The sequence below is a fragment of the Callospermophilus lateralis genome, chromosome 9, assembly GCF_048772815.1.
Source record: "Callospermophilus lateralis isolate mCalLat2 chromosome 9, mCalLat2.hap1, whole genome shotgun sequence".
NCBI lineage: Eukaryota > Metazoa > Chordata > Mammalia > Rodentia > Sciuridae > Callospermophilus > Callospermophilus lateralis.
The window spans coordinates 99671523-99690267 of NC_135313.1; positions in this window are offsets into that span (position 1 = coordinate 99671523).

The following is an 18745-nucleotide window of genomic DNA, read 5'->3' on the forward strand; positions in this document are numbered from 1 at the left end:
GCCTCGGCCCATATTGACACATGCTGCGTCCATCTTTATTTCATTGCCCACAAGGAGGCAGAATCTAAGGGAAAGTATGCTATGCACGTGTGCACAAAGAAAGGGGAAACAGACGCTGGTGCACAGCAGTAATGTGCACCAGTCACCCCCAAGGGGGTCTTGGAGAGCCCAAAAACACTGAGATGGCTCTGTGAGGGCCCGGAACCCTCGCCCAGATCCGCGAAGGTACAGTCAGAGAAAGTGGAGTCAGATTTGATCTAGGACTAATGAAGTTACAGACATTTGCTCTACAAAACTGGGTCATTCGGTAGAGTCACTTGATACCAAGTCCCTTTGTCTGAGATCTGTTTGGCTTTTCACTAAGCGGATGTATAAGCTGTCATTCAGATTATTTATGTGAGATGGCATTGGGGTACCCAGTGCCAGGATGTCAGCGTGAATACCCCAAGCTGCCATGAGCTCACTAGTAGAAGATGGGAGGGGAATTTCCAGGATAAACATGTGACAAGGGACAATCACAGGCAGGCAGACTCCAAATGGCAGACTTCCCCGCTTTGTGCTGATGACAGAGCAGACCTGGCCATGAGAGAGGACCATGCGTGGGAGATGTCCAGGATGCCACTTAGCAGCCAGACTAGAGAATCAATGGCCAAGACCAGGGAAGCTCAGGCGGACACCAAGATATCCATGAAATCCCCTGAGAATCACACAGACAATGGGTCTCCGTTTTCTACTAAGTTATCATAAGACACCGCCCCTCCCCCATAAGGAGGTCCTGGCATTGTGCAAAATTATTTGTAGCTGCACATTAAGAACTAGAAGATCAATGTCATGGTTCTTATAACAAATGCTGAGAGAATGAATGAAGGTGTTGAACCACTGCTTTGGTTTCTAATGATTTAATCCCGATTCTTTTCCTGCCTCAGAAATATTTACTTTTATAAATATACAGGCTTAGAAATGTCTAAGTCTTTCACCTTCAACATTAAAATATGATCTTTGTCAAAATAAGCATAGCTGTTACTTCCAGATGCTTCCAGATGCATCTGACTATGAACACCTCAGCCCACCACCCACCTCAGCCTGTTCCCAGCCCAGGAAACCCATGCACCAAATGGAGGAAGGAGTCCAGGAGTCCATGAGGATGGTCAGCGGTCTTGCCCCAAAGGGGAGAGTGGAGACAGCTGCATAGCCCAGAAAAGTGCTTTGCCAGAGGGGAGTGGCCAGGCCATGGCAACATTCTTTTTTACTGATTCCCTTGGAAAGAGGTGGCTATTTCAGGTAAGCAAAGATGGTCATAGGCCCAGCCCCATTAATCCATCCTTATACTCGGCAGCCACAGCTTTCCTCGGGAGAGAACCTGTCAGTCAAATATCAGGACGCAACCCATCTAATTCCCTGAAAAGGCAATTTCAACCTATTGGTGGTGGAGATGCCTCTGGATGCCAGGAGGGCAGCTTTGAGGTTGATATGCAGCCATTTAAAAGAAAATGTCTTGCATTTATAGAAGGCACTTAGAAACATCAATTTATATCCAGTAATAAAATTTTAATTAACACTCTACCATATAAACCCCGCACGTTGTGTGAAATAGAACATAAACCCAAAGTGATCATTCTTTCAGGATGAGAGAATTACCCGCTTGGTTAAAACAAAGAACTGACCCATCTAATGGCTTTATTCAGCCGGAGTGCATGCCTTCTGGGTTCTGGAGGGAATGGGTTTTCTTGGTGTGTGATTGCGTGATTCACTCTCCCCTGCATCTCCTGAGTGGCTGTGTTGAGTCTGGCAGAATCCGCAGGAGAACCCTGTGTGTCCTGTTGTTCTTGGTAGGGCAGGGCACCAGGGAGGCCATGTCTGAATGCAGGCATTCTGGTCCCCTTGCTGAGGAGGCACCGAAGTGATAATGGAAATGCACGGGGAAGTTGGGACAGAGCCAGCTTTGAACCCAGGCTCGCCTGTTGATCTCGCCTGTCCTTCCTCCCTCACATCCCGCCGAGCTGAGCATCTTAAAGGCAGTGAGCATTTCCTGCTGCTGTTTCCTTTTCCGCCACTCTCCTGTTGCATTCTCTTTGGGCGTGACCAACAGCACCACTGAAAATAGGGGAAGAAAGAAAAACAATCAGAGCATCAGTAATCGTGTCAAGAGCTGACTTATTTCAAACTCGTGGCATACATCTGAGAATGAACTAATCAATACGGGCAGCTCCCCTCCGCCCCCCCACCCCGGGAGGTAAGGCAACAATCTCACACCATTCCTGAGTTATAGGGAACTCCAGTCATCTTCTAGTCATTCAGGGAGCTCTAACGTTTTGCTTTTACTGATATACACCTCAACGCTCACATAGAAAACCTCTCGAGCAGCCCATTCTTTAAACATGAGAGTGATATATGATTCTTGGTATAGTCAGGACACAATTGTGAAAATTCTCCAATTTACTGAGAAGTTGCCCCTAAAAACTACGTGGATATCCCAAGACAAATTCACAATGACTTGAGGTCTGTCCTCCACCCCTGCCAGCCCTCCAGTTTACTGAGAGATTGCCCCTAAAAACACTACAAACAGATTCATTGCCCTCAATGAATCTACTCCCACTGACATATGAAAGGCTTAGAAAATGGATTCAAAAGGTGTAGTTTTCTTATGAATTCTATTGGGATGGACAGAAGCATGGTGTATTTTTTCCTAGAATCAAAGTAAGACTGAGGTATCCTTTCAATTTTCAGACATCAAGCAAACAAACATCTCCTGTGTATATTCCTACGCTATACGCTTTACTACCTTATCATCCACAGGAGATTGGTCCCAGGATCACCAATGGATACAAAAATCTGCAGATACTCAAGTCGCTTATATAAAATAGTGCTGTGTCGCCCAGTACAGTGGTGAACACCTATAATACCAGCTACCCAGGAGGATGAGACAGGAGAAGTCCAAAGCCAACTATACCTGGGCAATATAGTGACATCCTGCCTCAAAATTTTGAAAAATAAAAAGGGCTGGAGGTGTACCTCAGTGATAGAACACCCCTGAGTTCAATCACCAATGTCACACACACACAAACACACACACACACACACACACACACACAAAATAGTGCTGTCTTTGCATATAACATCCAATCCTTCTGTATATTTTAAATCATCTCTAGATTGCTTACAGAGCTCTAGATTGTTACTAATGCAATGTAAGTTCTACATAAACCATTATTATACCATATACTACAGTACCTGGGAAATAATGGCAAGAAGAAAAATCTGCACACGCTGAGTACAGACACGATTTTTCCCCCATATTTTTTTTCCATCTGAAATTGATGGAACTCATGGATATAGAACTTGAGAAGGTGGAGGACAGACTGTAATTAGAAAAGCCCCAGGAATCCCTGACACCTCTCAAATATACTTCCCTGAAAGATGTCTAAAATCCAGCCCTTAGCAAGGCTTCCTTCCAGTTAAGCTTTGTCATTTCCTTCTCCTTCTAAAAGGAAGTCATCCTGAGAGCCATCAAACGGTTCCCTAACACTGACGCTTATTTTAGGACTCATACTAGGTGCCTGTTCTGTCCAAGTGCTGGAGGGAAAAGATGAGTTAACCACGGGGCCACCCCTTGAGATGATGAGAGTGGAGAGACAGCTTCTGCATGGGTTGTCACCCACCCTGTAACACAGGCAGCGATTCGTTGTACAAAGCCAGCGGCCACATCCTCTTCGGGCGGGGAGGGGGAGAGCTTCAAAGTAGAAATGAAAAGCAACTGGGATATTTTTATAGGTTCAGCAGCCGGACAAGGTGAGAAAACACTTCAGAGAGGTGGAACAGCAGGTGTCATGATTAGACATGCAAATCCACAGAGAGCATTGAGAAACCACAATCTGTCCAACTCTGGGGCTTCAAGAATGGGCTTGGCGGAACCCATTCTTCCCAGCCTGGATGGGATGTAGCAGCACTGGTGCAGGAGCTGGGTAGGAGGAAACTCCTAGGAGAGGGAGAAGAACCCAGCACCAGGGGAGAGATGCAAAGACAAACGCCATGCTGGCTCCCCAACAGCACCAACTGTTGCGTGTGCGCTGCCTGCACAGCGCAAGCAGGCAGGCGAGAGATCATGGAAGGTGATCAAGTCAGGGACCAGAAGACAGTGTAATGCAGATCTTTCCCCAGAGGCACCACATGTCTGTCTCTGAGGCACTGAGCCCACCAGGACCGCGTAGTTATGGCAGCCAAGCCAGAAGCTGAGCCATGCTTCTGAATTACCTGCCCAGAGCCCAGCTCACTGTGTACTCAGCCCCCCCTGGGCCTTTCTCAGAGCACAAAGCTGGAAGCCGGTGGAAGCAAGGGCTGTCACACAATGCCTGTCCTCCAGGTTGAAACAGCAGAGAATGTCCCAGATGGTGAGATTGAAAGGACAGAAACTGCCCGTGAGGAGGACTCCTAGAAAGAGGCCCTGTATTAAGATGGAGAGATTGAAATATTTCACTTTTACTCCTCCCCAGTATCTGCAGCAGCTCTGACCCTTAGAGTCAATCAGGGACCACCTCACCCAGAGAAGGGAGCACAGGGCCACCTGGACAGCGCTGAGCACCGCTCGAACTCCCAAGACCTCCAGCCAGTATGGATATCTGGTGTCCCTGGTTCTTTCTGATTGTGGACACTCAAGGTCACTCCCCACTGGGCCAAACCTCTGATCCTAGGGATCCCTGCCTGGCTTGCCCCAGGTCCCTAGAAGGCACAGGACACAGGTCTATTGCAGCCTTAACATTGGACTTTATCTCTTAGATTGTGCTGTTCAATACGGTAGCCACTGGCCACGTGTGACTATTGAACCCTGGAAACATGGCTGATCCAAACAAGTGAAAATACGTACCAGCTTCAAGACAGAACCAAAAAAAAAAAAATTACAAAATATATTTTTGTAATTTTATATCAATTACATGTTTAAAAAAATAACATTTTGCTATAGTGGATGAAATAACTATTACCATTAATTTTACGAGTTCCTTTTTTACTTTTTTTTTTACATGTAGCTGCTGGAAGCTTTTGGACCAACACAGGCAACCCACACTGATTTCCTTTGATGATGCTTCCCTGAGGCATCCAATCCTGCCTTCCCCAGCTCGTGCTCAGCTCCCCAAAATCTGCCTGAGCTCTGACCCAGGATATGGCTTGATGCTCAGCTGTGCTGGAAACCTGGAGCTAAAGTGCACAAATAAGCAGATGGCTGTGCATGTGAGCTGCACACGCTTCACAGGCAGCAGAATCCCTGCCACTCCCCTGGGAATTCTGACATACTCACTGCATAGGGTGGCCAGCAGAGTCCTTCTGGGACCCAGCCAGCCCCTGGGGCCCTTCTCCTCCTGGCTTTCTGGAAAGGGGCTCAGCCTGCATTTCTTTGCCCCTTGAAGCTGATACTGCCCTTAAGAGTCTTCTACACCCAAGACCAGCTAAAGACTAGACTTCCCTTCTTGCTGTCCTTCAAACATCTAAGTCTGAAAGAGGAGGAGTTATATGGGCAAAGAACAAAATGCTGGCCTCAGAGGCCAAAGACACAGGCTCCAGTCCTGGCTGCCTCCATTTTTGCTGGGCAGTCTTGTCAAAGTTCACCATCTCTGAGCTTCTGTTTGCTCAGCTGTCCAGGTGAACTTAGTGGAGCTGGGAAGGCATCGCCCTCACCCGGGAGGCCAGGATCTGTACAACCTGCTGTGGAGCTGAACTCTCAGGAGCCCCTTCCCTAGGACCCTCCCTCCAGACCTCTCCCAAGAAGATGCTTCAGATCTGTACTCCAACAATCAAAAGAACATGAAAGTCTGGCCCAGAAAGACCCCTGTGAAGCTTCTGAGTGAGACTGAGAGTGAGTCTTTGCCATCACTCGTTTGCCCAAACCAACCGGGGTGTGCATCAAGGGTGGAAACCAAACCCCCCACTGCCCTGGGAGTCAAGCAAGTAAGGAGGGGAGAGAGCAGGAATTAGAAAGGCCAGGACAGGCAAGGTGGGAAGGAATCAAAGAGAGTACTTTTTGCCTAAGGCTGGCCCTTGACGTCACAACTCTAAAAGCAAACCTGCTGATGGAAGCCCAGGAGGACTGGCGGGGCTCGATTCCATCTATATAACCAACTCACTGATCACGCGGGACTCATGGGAAATCATCAGAAACCAAGTGCTATTTTGGCCTCCTACTCTTTTCAAATGCATTCACGGAGGGCAGTCCTTCTCCTACCCTAGATGTCAGCTGAGGCTCTCTAATGAAGCATCTGGTCTCTCTCTTAGGTAATGAGATGGTGTAGGACAGTGAAGGCTCAAACACAGTTACACGGCATTAGTTAGAAGGCCCAGGCCCACGTACTAGCCAAATCAGGAACATGGGTGGATGTGAGCTCTTCCCCTGCCCCAGAGAGGCGGCTCCACCCTGCTTCTCCCTTGCAGTCCAGGCACAGAGTCTTCTCCCTCCTTTCAAGGTGGAGAGGACAGACAGGTAAGCCGAAAAGGAGGGATGTCCATATTGTCACTTTGCCCCCTCTGGTCCAGCAGTGCTGAGAGCTGATTCCTCATCTGTCGGAGCTGTCATGACTTCTGCATGTACCTCCCTAGAAATGGGTTCTGGCATCCTGACAGGGCCCTGCCCTTCACCTGGCCAAGCCCATCCTGGTATCTAGATACCCATGGACCCCCCCTACATTGATTCTCTCTAGTGGGACCCATTACTCTCCCAGGTGGTTCTTGTGGATAGACTACAAAGTGACTCTGGGCAGCCTTATCTCCAGAAAGTTCATTTCCTTCGACTCCATGAGAAAAATCTTCTGTGCTGGATGATTGGGAAAGCAGGGTGAGCTGGCTGCAGAATCCCTCTTTTGGCCCCAGATAGAGGCTGACAGCTGCTCAGGCCTATCTCTGCAGTGGAAGAGTAGGGCTTCACAGCACCCCCAGCTGCTGGAACACAGACCAAACTCACTCTGGCTCCAAGGAAGTCCTCTTTTTTTTTTTTTTTTTTTTTCTTCAGGGCGAGTGCTGGGGATTAAACCCAGGAATATTTTATCACTGAGCTACAACCTCAGCCCTTTTAACTTTTTACTTTGAGACTGGGTCTTGCTAAGTTGCTGAGTCTGACCTCAAACTTTCCATCCTCCAGTCTCAGCCTCCCCAGGAGTCTCTGGGATTACAAACCTATGGCACCATGCCTCACACCCATTTTCTCTTGGCTTAAAGTGAAGTGGGAAGTGCAATTCCCTGTCACTATGGCAAAAAAAAAGCAGAACTCTCTCCAGAAAAACTCTTCTTCCGTAACCTTTCTCTGTCTGCTTTCTAGTCACTTTTATATCCTTATTTCAAGAATCAAGTAGCCAATTCTTTGCCACATACTTTGAAATTTTTGCATGATCTTTTTGAAATGTGTCATTTGTTGCCCTCATGGCTCAAAAGGAAATAGATATTGAAAGGGATCCATCTTATATCCTTAAGTTTGTACTTATATATTCCCCCAAAAACTTCCATGAGGGATTTTGTGGCAATGTACTATATGTTCAAATTCAGTTAAACAGCATAGGAATACATTTTAAAAAATCAAGAAAAGAATTAATAGGATAGTACCAACAATGACAAGAGAAAAATAGCTTGTTTCCATTGGAACCATTAAATTGTCTTCCAATTTTGGTACTGAGTTTCCCAGTAGTCAAAGCAAAAAGATTCCAGGTAATGTCCGTGGGGGAAAATTTTATCCGATATATGAATCAAAAATAAAGCAAAGAATGTTTTTTCAGATCCTGGGGTCAGAAGGAATACCTCCCCCCCAGGTCATTTTTACCCTGGCCACTTAGTGGGAAATCGGAAATATCTGGGACAACTTCTCTACGATTAATACAAACTTCATTCGTCTTAGTGTAAGCAAATCTTAGGAAGACACATTAACGCGTTCAGTCCTGAGGATCTTAATAATTCAGACACTCAGGTTCTCTTAGTCCATCTGGGCTCCTAGACCACACTTCTATAAGCTAGGTGGCTTGTGGCAATGGAAATTGAGTTCTCACAGTTCTTGAGACTGCACTGTCCAAGATAAGGCTGGGGAGAGTTTAGTGTCTGGTGAGGGTCTCCGTCCTGGTTCCTAGGGCTGTTTTCTCACTGTGTTCTCCCATGGAGGAAGGAGCAAGGCAGGCCCCTGTGGTCTCCTATGAGGACACTAATCCCACTCACAAGGTCTCCGATCACTTTCCAGCACCCTCACCTCTTAATGCCATTGCCTTGGAGATTAGGTTTGAGTTTTGAGTAGGACCCAAGCATTCATTCCTTCATATGTGCCAAACAGACAGAGGTCCTGCAATTGAGGAACATACTGGCTCTGGCTGAAGCAGAGCCCACCTCAAGGTCTGATCATGATAGAATGCACCTCAGAACGTGCATCTGAGAAGAAGGCTGGCAGCAGTTTGGGGAGGAGGGCGAGTTCTCACTGGTTAGTGGATGAGCATGACTTGCTGGATAATTCAATGACAGGGCCAGGCCTCCTCAGCCATGAAGGGAACAGCAAGTGACTTGCCAGTATTTGTTCCTGGCAGCCCCCTCAAGAGGAGATGATTGTGTCTAACCTCCTCTCAAAAAAGCAGAAAGGAAAAAGTCAAATCCAACCACAAAACATCACCAGGAGCCAGAAGTAGCAGCTGCCTGGGAAGGATGGCAGTGGGCGCTGAGGTGGCCAGTGGCCAGTGGACTTTCCTGCTTGATCTACCATGTGGACAGGGCTCAGCCCTAGAGGCTGGGCTGATACTCAGTGACAGGTGTCTGGACCTACTCCTCAGACCTCTGCTTCCTTCCCTGGCACATGCCCCATGGTGCCCACCTGCTAGGGTGGCACATTTCCTGTGATGGGCAGAGAAACTGCATCCACTTGGTCCTGACAATTAAATCTGGACTTAATAGAAAGAGGCAGAAAGTACAGCCCCTGCCATGTGAATGGATGGCTCAGCAGCCAGAACCCAGCTGAGTCTCGTGGCAAAGAAGCAGCCGCATATCCTGCAGGATCTCAGGCATCCTCCCCAACTTTTACCAAAGGACATTCTAACTTCAGAGCTTTCTGGAGAAGGCATTCATTCCATCCATTGTAGTGGCACCGAAGAGTAGTACAGCCAGGTTGAAAGGCTGACCCAAACCTGGCCCGAAAGCAAGTTGGGGGAGCAGGACCTTGCATCTAATAGGTGCCAGAGGTATTGGCTGATGGACTCTATCCACCTGTCAGGTCTATTGTGAACAAGATTAAATCAAAGGAGTCATGGGAAGCCCTGGGCATGATTCCGACCAAGGTAGGGGCTGAATATATGCCCCTATGACCAGTGTGCTAAACAAGCAGAATTACAGGATGTTTTCATGCAGTTCAGTTGCATATAAACCATAACTTGTTATGGTCTGGATATGAGGTATCCCCCAACAGCTCCTGTGTTAATGCAGGAATGTTCATAGGTGACCTGATTAGATTCTGAGAGCTGCAACCTAATCTGTAGATAGAACCATTGGATGAATTAATCAATTCAGAAAGAACTTCTGCACTGGGTAATAACTGTGGGCAGGTAAGGCATGGATTAAGGAGGTGGGTCGGTGTATCTTCTCTACAGCCCCTTTCTCACCTCTCTCTGAGTCCTGGATGCCAGCTTTCCTATGCATGCCCTTCTGCCATGATCTTCTGTTTTATCTCAGGCTCAGAGCAAGGCCATTAACCATCCATGAACGGAACGTCTGAAGCCATGAGCCTCCTCTATGGTGTTTTTGTTAGGTATTTGAATCTCAGCAAGAGAAAACTAACACATCTGGGTCTGTAAGATCACCACTTTCTCACTATAACTTTAAGTCACAAATACATTCTTGGTTCAGTGACAAATGTGTCCAGTTCAATGTCATACTCAAAAATGTCCTTCTTCATTAAAATTGAAACTCCCCTGTCAGGGCTCAGACATACTACTGGCAGAGGTAGAAAGGGAGTATAAGGAGGTGAGTGGATCTCCCTCAGTCCCTTTTGTGACTTCATCCACCTTGTTCATTGAGGTTCCTGACCTATTCAGTGTTGGACTCAGGAAAAAGAGGGATGCGTGGGGAGGAGAGGAGAAAGTTCTGGTTCAACTCATCCTCTTCCGACAGCTCAGCCTCAGAGCTTTCTGACTTTGACAGGGCTTTAAGCCTATTCTATGGGATCCTGAATGAATTCCTCAGAGTTCCCTGTCCCTGGGGAAAATTGCATATCTGAAGTTCTCTTGACCCAGAAAAAAAGAGAAGAAAAAGAAAAAAAAACTTCTCAGCACCAAGAACCTGAAGGGCCCTTCCCCAATGGCACCATCTTGAATGACATCATGGGGGTATGGCAGCACTTTAAGCCATGTCCCAACACCCTCCAAGTGCAGGATGCCCCAATCCCAGTGCAACAATTCCATGAAACTCCACCTTTAGCATGTTTTTTTTCCTGTTTATGTGTCTTTTTATAACATTAGGGTGAGAGTTCGCAGATGGACTGAATAACTGCAGTGAATTAAGTCCTTTCACATAGCATCAGCTGAATATTTGGCACCATGTAAGTTCTACTTAAGCACTGCATTCATTTCTCAACACAACCAGCGGGAATGTGAAAAACCCAGTCAAGCCCCTTGGAAAACTGCCATAACAGGTAAAAGCAAATAATTTGTTTTATGGAATTAAATTGGTACCCATTTATGGCTGTTTGGTTGCCTGTGTTGCTGAATTTGCTCAAATCCTTTTGCATGTAGACAGGACTATTTTGAAGGACACCAGTCAAAAGAGGTCAACCACGTACCCCCAGTGAAGGAATGCACTCCCTGGGGAGACAGACCGTCCTCTGGTGGAACTGAGATGTCTCCAGGCAGAACTCACTGCACAGTTTGCAAAATGAAAACACAAGGCCCCTCGCTCCCTAAACTTCAAGACCACCACCACAGAACATTACCCAGCATAGGGCTCAGAGCCACTGGGCAGACTGCAGGCCACGATGCTGGCTGGCTGAGGAGAGGAAAGGAAATGGCAGCTCATGAACAACTGGGCTTGAAGTGCCCTTCAGGCGCTCATCCAGTGTAGCCCCCAATGACGTCAAGGAGGGAGTGGCCACTGTCCTGAGGAGGAAAGGGAAGCTGGGAGAAGCTGCTGCTTGTCCAGGGCATCTGGCTGGATACCAGATCCAGGGATCCATTCCTGCCTTCATGGACCCTGCAGCCCCCCTTCTCCTCGGCCTTTCCTCTCCTCTTGCTGCCCACCCTGAACCCCACTTGGAGGAGAGCCAAGACCTGGCCCACTGGGGGGGGGGGGGGTCATTGGTATGGCTGCTCAAGGTCCCTGGAGAATTTGCTTTCAAATTATATTTCATGATGGAATGAAATGCTTATTCCCTCTGAAAGGAATCTCCCCCATAGTGGAGGTAAAGGAGCTAAACTTGAGGGACTGGGCCATCACCTGAGGACTTACTAGGTCAGTAATCACAAGTAGTAGGAGTCTGATCCTGACTGCTGTCGGTCACCAATGCAAAGTAGCCATGTTTTCCTGTTCCTACCGGAAGCTCCAAGAACTCAGGGAAATACAAAAGAAAAAAGAAGAAAAATCCAAAATTCTTGTAAAAGAATAATTACAGCTTTAAGTTGAGTAGAAAACATTAACTTGCCTTTTTATAATTCTTCCTCAAATATAAACCTTCTAATTGGAAAACAATATACTGCTCAATATGGGATTGAGTGCTTCACTTGAGATCATCTTCCTAACTTAATCTTAGATTATATTAATCACTAATTAATACTTATTTTTGCTTTTTATTCATGCAGAAAGAATCAATTCTTTAATTACAGACTGCTTAATAATATTCCTTTATCTGTCCTTTAATGGTGCCGCCACTTTATTTAGATGCAAACATCTAAAGGTTTTTATATCCCTGGGAGCAATTTCTCTTTTAAATGCTCTCAGTGATACAGTTGCTTTAAAGTAATAAGCAAGCCAAGGAGATGTAGCATGAAATTACATTCCATCTCCCGAGCTTTTGTAATTAAATAAAAATGTGTCACTTACAAGCTTATAATTCTCAACCAGTGGTTTTTCGGGAGATTGGTGACTTTATTAATTAATGGCATCGATATGATGTTCTTTAGGAATCACCAAGTTGGAGAGAGACTGGGAATTCTTCTTCACCTAAATCACTCTGGTCATTCCCCTTAAAGCGGGGAGGCAGTGTTGGGGCAAAGACTCATGGTCGTTAGAGCCAGAGAAACCTAGGGTTGACTGTCAGCTGGCATTTCCCACCTGGCTGACCCTGAGCACTTTACTCAATCTCCCTGAGTCTCAGTGATCTCTTTTGTAAAATAAGGATAATGACAGCCCATAAGCTTTTATAGGGATTAAATGGGTTTGCACAAAGCCTAGCATGTTCGTATTTCTGTTATTATGATCAGTGACACCAGAGAAAGATAGGACACTTGAATTTCTCTTAAAGACAGTTCCTAACATGTTTATCCTGAGGGAAATTATAGAGATTACTGTGGCCCTGGACCACAGGGGTTCCAGTGAATAACTAAACATAGGTTTTTGCAACATCAAATCTTGCAATTTTCCAGGATATGGTGAATATACTTTTTTTTTTATCTTCTATTCAGTGTAAACCATTTTTCGTGACGGAGAGAAAAGCATCCAGGAGAAAAACCATTTAAAAATGCGTACTTTTTGCCTAAAGAAGAGGAAGGATGAGAAACAGAGGCAACAGAGCCCGTGGCTAAGGCTCTCTGCTTTCAGATCCCCTGACTTGAGAGATGCAGGGCCCTTTGCCAAGAGCAAGAGAAATATTTCTTGTTTTTATTTTTTGTTTTCTTTCTGTGATTTTATGAGATGTTCTTTTACTCATAAGGAAGAGGCTCATTTTTTAAAAAAAATATTAAACAATTGAATGTGATTCCCTGCACCATGCTTCTTGGTGACAATGGCAAATTCAACAGGACTGCCACAATCAGACAGTATGGTTCTCTGACTGGTTTGGTGTTGTCCTAAGTCAGGCACTGCTTGACACTTTGTAAGGATGAGAGCTTCTCCCTATCAAAGAAATAGGATAGGGAAATGCGCAGGTAAGTGTTAACCCAAGCCTCACTCTTGGGTCTATGCTAGCTATAGACAAGTCTCCTATAAAAAGATGTGTGGTTATCCCTCTAGATTCTGCTGGCCAAGCAGGGTGAGTCTGGATGGCCTTGGGGTTCCAGGAAGGACACAGGGGTCAGCTGGAGGTAAGAGACCAGGTCACCTAAGTACCTAGACCAGGACCTAAATGTGAACTCCCTGTGTTACAGCTCTGCCCATTATTAACTACCACATATGATGGTTAAGCTAAACTCTCCTGGCTCCGCCCAAGCCAGCTAATTAGGCAAGGTTCCTGACTTTCCGTTTCCAAGCCTACCTTTTCAAATGGATGTCTGCATTGCCTCCCTCATCCATCACCACACCCCGCCTGCACCTGCCTCCACCTGGGCACGGAGGTTTCCACAGACGGGGACACTCTCACCCTCCTCCCAGGACACTCAAGTCCCCAGGGTCCTTTGAAATCCATTAAGCCCATCTATTCCAGGAACCACACAGTTCGCTGTGACTGACAGAACTCCTTTCCTCTGCCAACACTCAGAGCTCCCGCCTGGGTGCTCCACGTCCTGTTCAGCAAGTCCGTCTCTTTCAGTGGCTTCCCTGTCTCTATGCATGGGGTGGAACTTTCTGGGACCTGACAGATTTCACATGTTTTTTTTGTCAGATTCAGTGTTTAAATAAATAGCATCTGCTATTTCAGGGACCCGGCTGAAGGGTCTAGCTTGGGTCCGAGAGAGAGGGCAGTCCCCTCTGGTTGCCCCTGCCCTGCTGAGAGGCAGGACAATGTAGCTCATGGCTTCATGCTGGGATCCAGAGTCTAACTGCCTGGTCTAGCAGCCAACGTCAGCCCCACCACTCACTAGCTCTGTGACTTAGGCAAGTGCTGTTGTGTGTATCTGGAACGTTCTCCAAAGACTTGCGTGTTAAAGGTTTGGTCCCCAGTTTGGAGCTGTTGGGAGGTAGTGAAATCCGTAGGAGGTGGGCCTAACGTCCTTGAAGGGGACCATGGCACCACAGCCCTTGCTTTTTGTATGTTCTGATTCCCATCTGGGAGGAGGTGGTTTGTCATATACTTCGATCATGATGTGCTGCCTCCTCACAGGCCCTAGGCAACGGGGTCAACTGACCATGGACCAGAACCTCCAAAACTGTGAGCCAAAATAAGGCTTTTTTTTAAATACATGTTGATTATCTCAGGTGTTTTTCACAGTGACACAAAGCTAACCCAGTAGGTTTCATTGAGTTTCAAGACTGAACTGACATAGTTGGATGTTAGATGAAAGAACCTCTGCACACCATAAGAAGAAGACAACTCAGAGTTAGGCTCACTGATTCTGGAACATTCCCCCCTTAGCCAAGCAAGCAGGAACGGCACAGGAGACATTAGACACTGGTTTTGTTGAACTCAATGACTTACGACACTATCATGTTCGTATCATACAGAATGGGACAAAGGCCATTCCCATAAAATGGGTTTCTACCTCAAAGAAAATTGATGTCGTCACCTAGAATCCTATCGGGGAAGCAAGAGCTGTGCCATTTGAAAACCGAAGGGGGATAAACACCTGTCAATTTCCCCTTTTGAATTTACTTCCTAAATTTAAAAATAAATATTACTCATAGGCCTCCAAAGCACTCCTCCAACCTGACATTTCCACTAAAATTCTCTCTCATAAAAATCAGTTTTAAAAGCGGATCAACAAGAGCCACACTGGTGATAGATGGTGACGTTCTCTGCAGCTGAAGCCATTTCTGTTGATGCTGCTATCAGCAACCACAAGTGAAACCATAAAATCAGCCATGTCCCCTGTGTGCCATTCATGCCAGACACCTGGGGACTTTCCTAATCCCCTCCCTACCCATCTGTTGACAGGGGCTGGCCCTGTGTATAATTCAATCACCAGCACACAGACCTGGAAGTCTGTGCGGAGCCTGGGGTATGCCCAGATCTGTGCTGGGGAGAGGGGGATGCCGAAGGCCTCTTCGTCCATCCCAAGTATCCACAGAGGACCACAGTCTCTGACACCAACCACTGCAGATACTAGGGGGCAGGGCCGTAAATGTAACCAGCAGGTTACAATCTAGTGGGGAGCCAGGCGACAAACGAATAAGCAATCAATCATATGATCATTTTAGATGGTGGGTAAATGCCATGGAAAAAATACAGCAAGACATTCACATGGCAACTGGGGGTGAGGGTGAGTTGCTTAATGGAGAAGGTAGGATAAAAGCCCATCCTTGCCCACAGGGAGTTCATGAGGAAATTTGACTTCACAATAGTGGAGTCCAAAGCAGCATCGCAGCCTAGTGCGGCTGAGACCATCAGGGCTGTATGGCTTCAGAGGAGGGGAGAGGAGACAAGAGGAGGTGGCATCACGGAGGACACAACACAGAGTGGGAACAGTTGGAGCCAGGCTTGAACTCAGGGAGTTTTGCACTCAGCACCTCCTTTGAGCCAGGACTAACTAAACTATCTTACAGACAAGGAAACCGAGACTCACATGCCCATGATTTTAGCCATATACAGATCTGGTGTCATTGAGCCCTAGGTGAACATTCAGCAGCTAAGCATTTGAGAATGTTAAGTGTTGTCTTTCTGTGTTTCAGATGCAGGTGACCAAGAGGAGTGCTCTTTTCCTAACATCTCCAACTCTAGCCCTCGCAGTCTGCTTGCCTCCCCCTGGTCTCCCCCTTGTCTCTTGGATCCAGAGACAGAGCTATGGCTTTCAGTCTAAAACAGCAGCAGAAAGAGCTTTAGGCAATCAATCGATCAATCAATCAATCAGATTTCATCAAGAACTCCCAACGCCACTGCCATCCCTAACACACACATCACTTTCCATCTGCCTCATAGCCCAACTCCCAATTACCAAGAAAGGTCATGGCCAGAGAAAATATCAGCCAATGGAGGTGAAGAGGTCACCTGAGCAAGGCAGGGTGTGAGACTCAGGTGTTCAGGGTTTGGAGTATGCTCTTTCTACTCTGGCTTTTAAAATCAACTTGATCAATTTACCACTTACATACAATAAAGTTCAATGGGTTTTGACAAATATACACACCCATGTATTCAGAGCCTGAGCGGTTCTATCCGGCCCCTTATATAATGGCCAGGCAAACTAACAGGGATTTCACTGCTTGCATGGTACCCCTGTCTTAGATGGTCTTTGGGAGCCCAGCACTTCAACACTGTCACACCTGACAGTATATGAACTGGACCATAGGGACCCCCTAGAACTGTGCAGCCCAAGGTCCCCATTCTTTCACCAATGGGTAGCTAAGACCCTCTGGAGCCCTGGCTGTTTAAGACACAACACCATGAAGTGCAGAAAAGTAGTGCATCTGAACTGGACAGACTCCAGCTCATCTCTTGCCAGTGCCGCAGTCTCCCTTTCCTGTAAGGAAAGTCTTAACAGCACCTATCTCAAAGGCATGTCATGAGATCCCAAGGAGGGTGTAAGGGGCTGTTAGTGTGTTATAAGGCAAGTCAGTGTTATATAAGCAATGAGTCATGTGTGTCCCCAGGAATGGAGAGGGGCATCAAATGGTTACCCAGACCTAAAGAGAGAAGAAGAAAAAAATTAGAGCAGGAGAGAATGGTTGCCTTAATATGCTTTTCAAGTTACTCTTTTTCAGAAGAGAAAACCTGAGTTATTCATTTGGCTTTTGGTATCCGGTATGCGGGCTGGTCAGGTGGGGGATGAGGCAGCTACCAGAGATGGGGCCTTACCTGTTGGTATCGACACTTGAACTGGATTTCTATGAACCCCAATTAAAAGGTTAGTGTCTTTTGATAATATTTTTGTCTTGGAATCCAACAACAAGGCTGAGTTTTATTTCTCTGACAATCACACAGAAGAGAAAACCCCTGAGCCCACATCTAGCAAGCAAGTTTGAGGAGGAAAGCACAGGCTATTCTAGACTGTATGGATGCCGCCGTATAGCTTGACCCATTAAGTCCCAAGTTTTCCATTCTGTGAATATTTCAACAAAACTGACACAGATGCATTAAAATAGATTGGAAACCATAACCTATTGGAAAACATATCTTTTATTACCCTTAAGAACAAAAAAACATAGATTGTCTTATAAATAAGTCACTGGACAATATATTATCTTTTGCATAAATAAGCCATTCTTTAAATATTACAGTGAGCAAATGTGGACATCTGAGACCAGTGGACAAAATGGGTTAAAGTGTAAACATGACACAGGAACACCATTACCCTGGACAGCTACACAGAGAAGGAATGAAGAGTGAGCTCTAGGGTTCTAGGGGAGGAAGCCCCAAACAAGGAACCCTCCATGTGACCAACAGTTGCCTCTCCAGGCAAGGTGAGCTTTCAGCCCACGGATGCCGAAAGTCTATGCTTCGTGGACCAATCATCATTGCTGACACCTCCAGGTGCTTGTCTATCCTGACCATGAGTTCAGGGTAGTGGGGCACACATGTTCTTCTGCATCTCTCACATCCAGAGCAATACCTGACACATAGCAGGCACAGAAAATGTTTGTGGAAAAAAAATGAATGGAGAGAAGGGCTAAACTGGGATGTTCCTAACCATTCTGTTGTGTCAGGAAAGGCAATGATGCAGGCTACTACACCACCAAAACGTGTCTATGTTGCAGACACGATTAACGGCCTCAAATCAATCCAGATTAGCAAGTGTCTCTCTCCCGACAAAGGGTCCAGTTCTTAAATTTCTCTGTGGTTGGAGACGATGGCTGGGAACTTGATTGAAAGCAAAGTGTTGTTAAAAGTTGAACATGTATAGCTCGGCTTTCCATCATCTCCTTTGCTGCCAAAGTAGGCTAAACTCACCATTACTACAGCAATAACAGAGAAGGACTAAACGCACCAGCCCTCTTGGTAAAGTGTGGTACCATATCTTAGAGACATTAGAAAGCATTTTAACATACAGTGGGCTCTTTGCCTTGGTTATAGGAAGCTCGGCATCAATATGCACGCTCTAGAATTTGAAATTCTCTATTTCCCTCTGCATGTGTGTCTGTGTGCTAACCTTCTAAATATTTATTTACTTTGTTCCCCTAGTTTTATCACTTCTGACTTCCTCACGTTGTTACTTTTTGTATTTTTCTTCCTCAAATCTTTTATGAAGATAGCTAATAAGTAGATGAAGAGTAAACAAACCTTATATATGTACGTGTATATATTTTTAATGTCAGCATAGATATCATAATCCTCTGAAAACTAATTAAACTTGGCCTGAAGCCCTCATGGTATGGCTTATAAAACTCCAAAGCTCTCCCCATAATTTCACCAATTCCTGAGAAAAGTTCATCTGGTCCCTTTTGCTGATTTCCACAGGAAGCCCAACTCCCTCCAGCTTTGGTGAGTGTAGTCAGCTTGATCAAGGCTCCCAGTGAAGTTCCACCCCAGGCTGGGGATGACCTAGGCTCACAGGTGCCATAGTTTCTCCATCTTCTTCTTCTGCCAGGATCTCTTCTCTGCCTCTTCTTTCTTACTTCTGCCTGTTGGTTCAGCCACAACATTTTGGGAGTCAGTCATGAATTCTCACTATATGTCCCAAAAGAATTTCTGAATACCTCCAAAGGAATCCAGCTCTTCCTGACTGTAAGTGTGTACACCTGCCTGTGCCTGCCAACATCTCCTCAGATACATCCTCTTACTTCCTGTTGGACAAAAGTC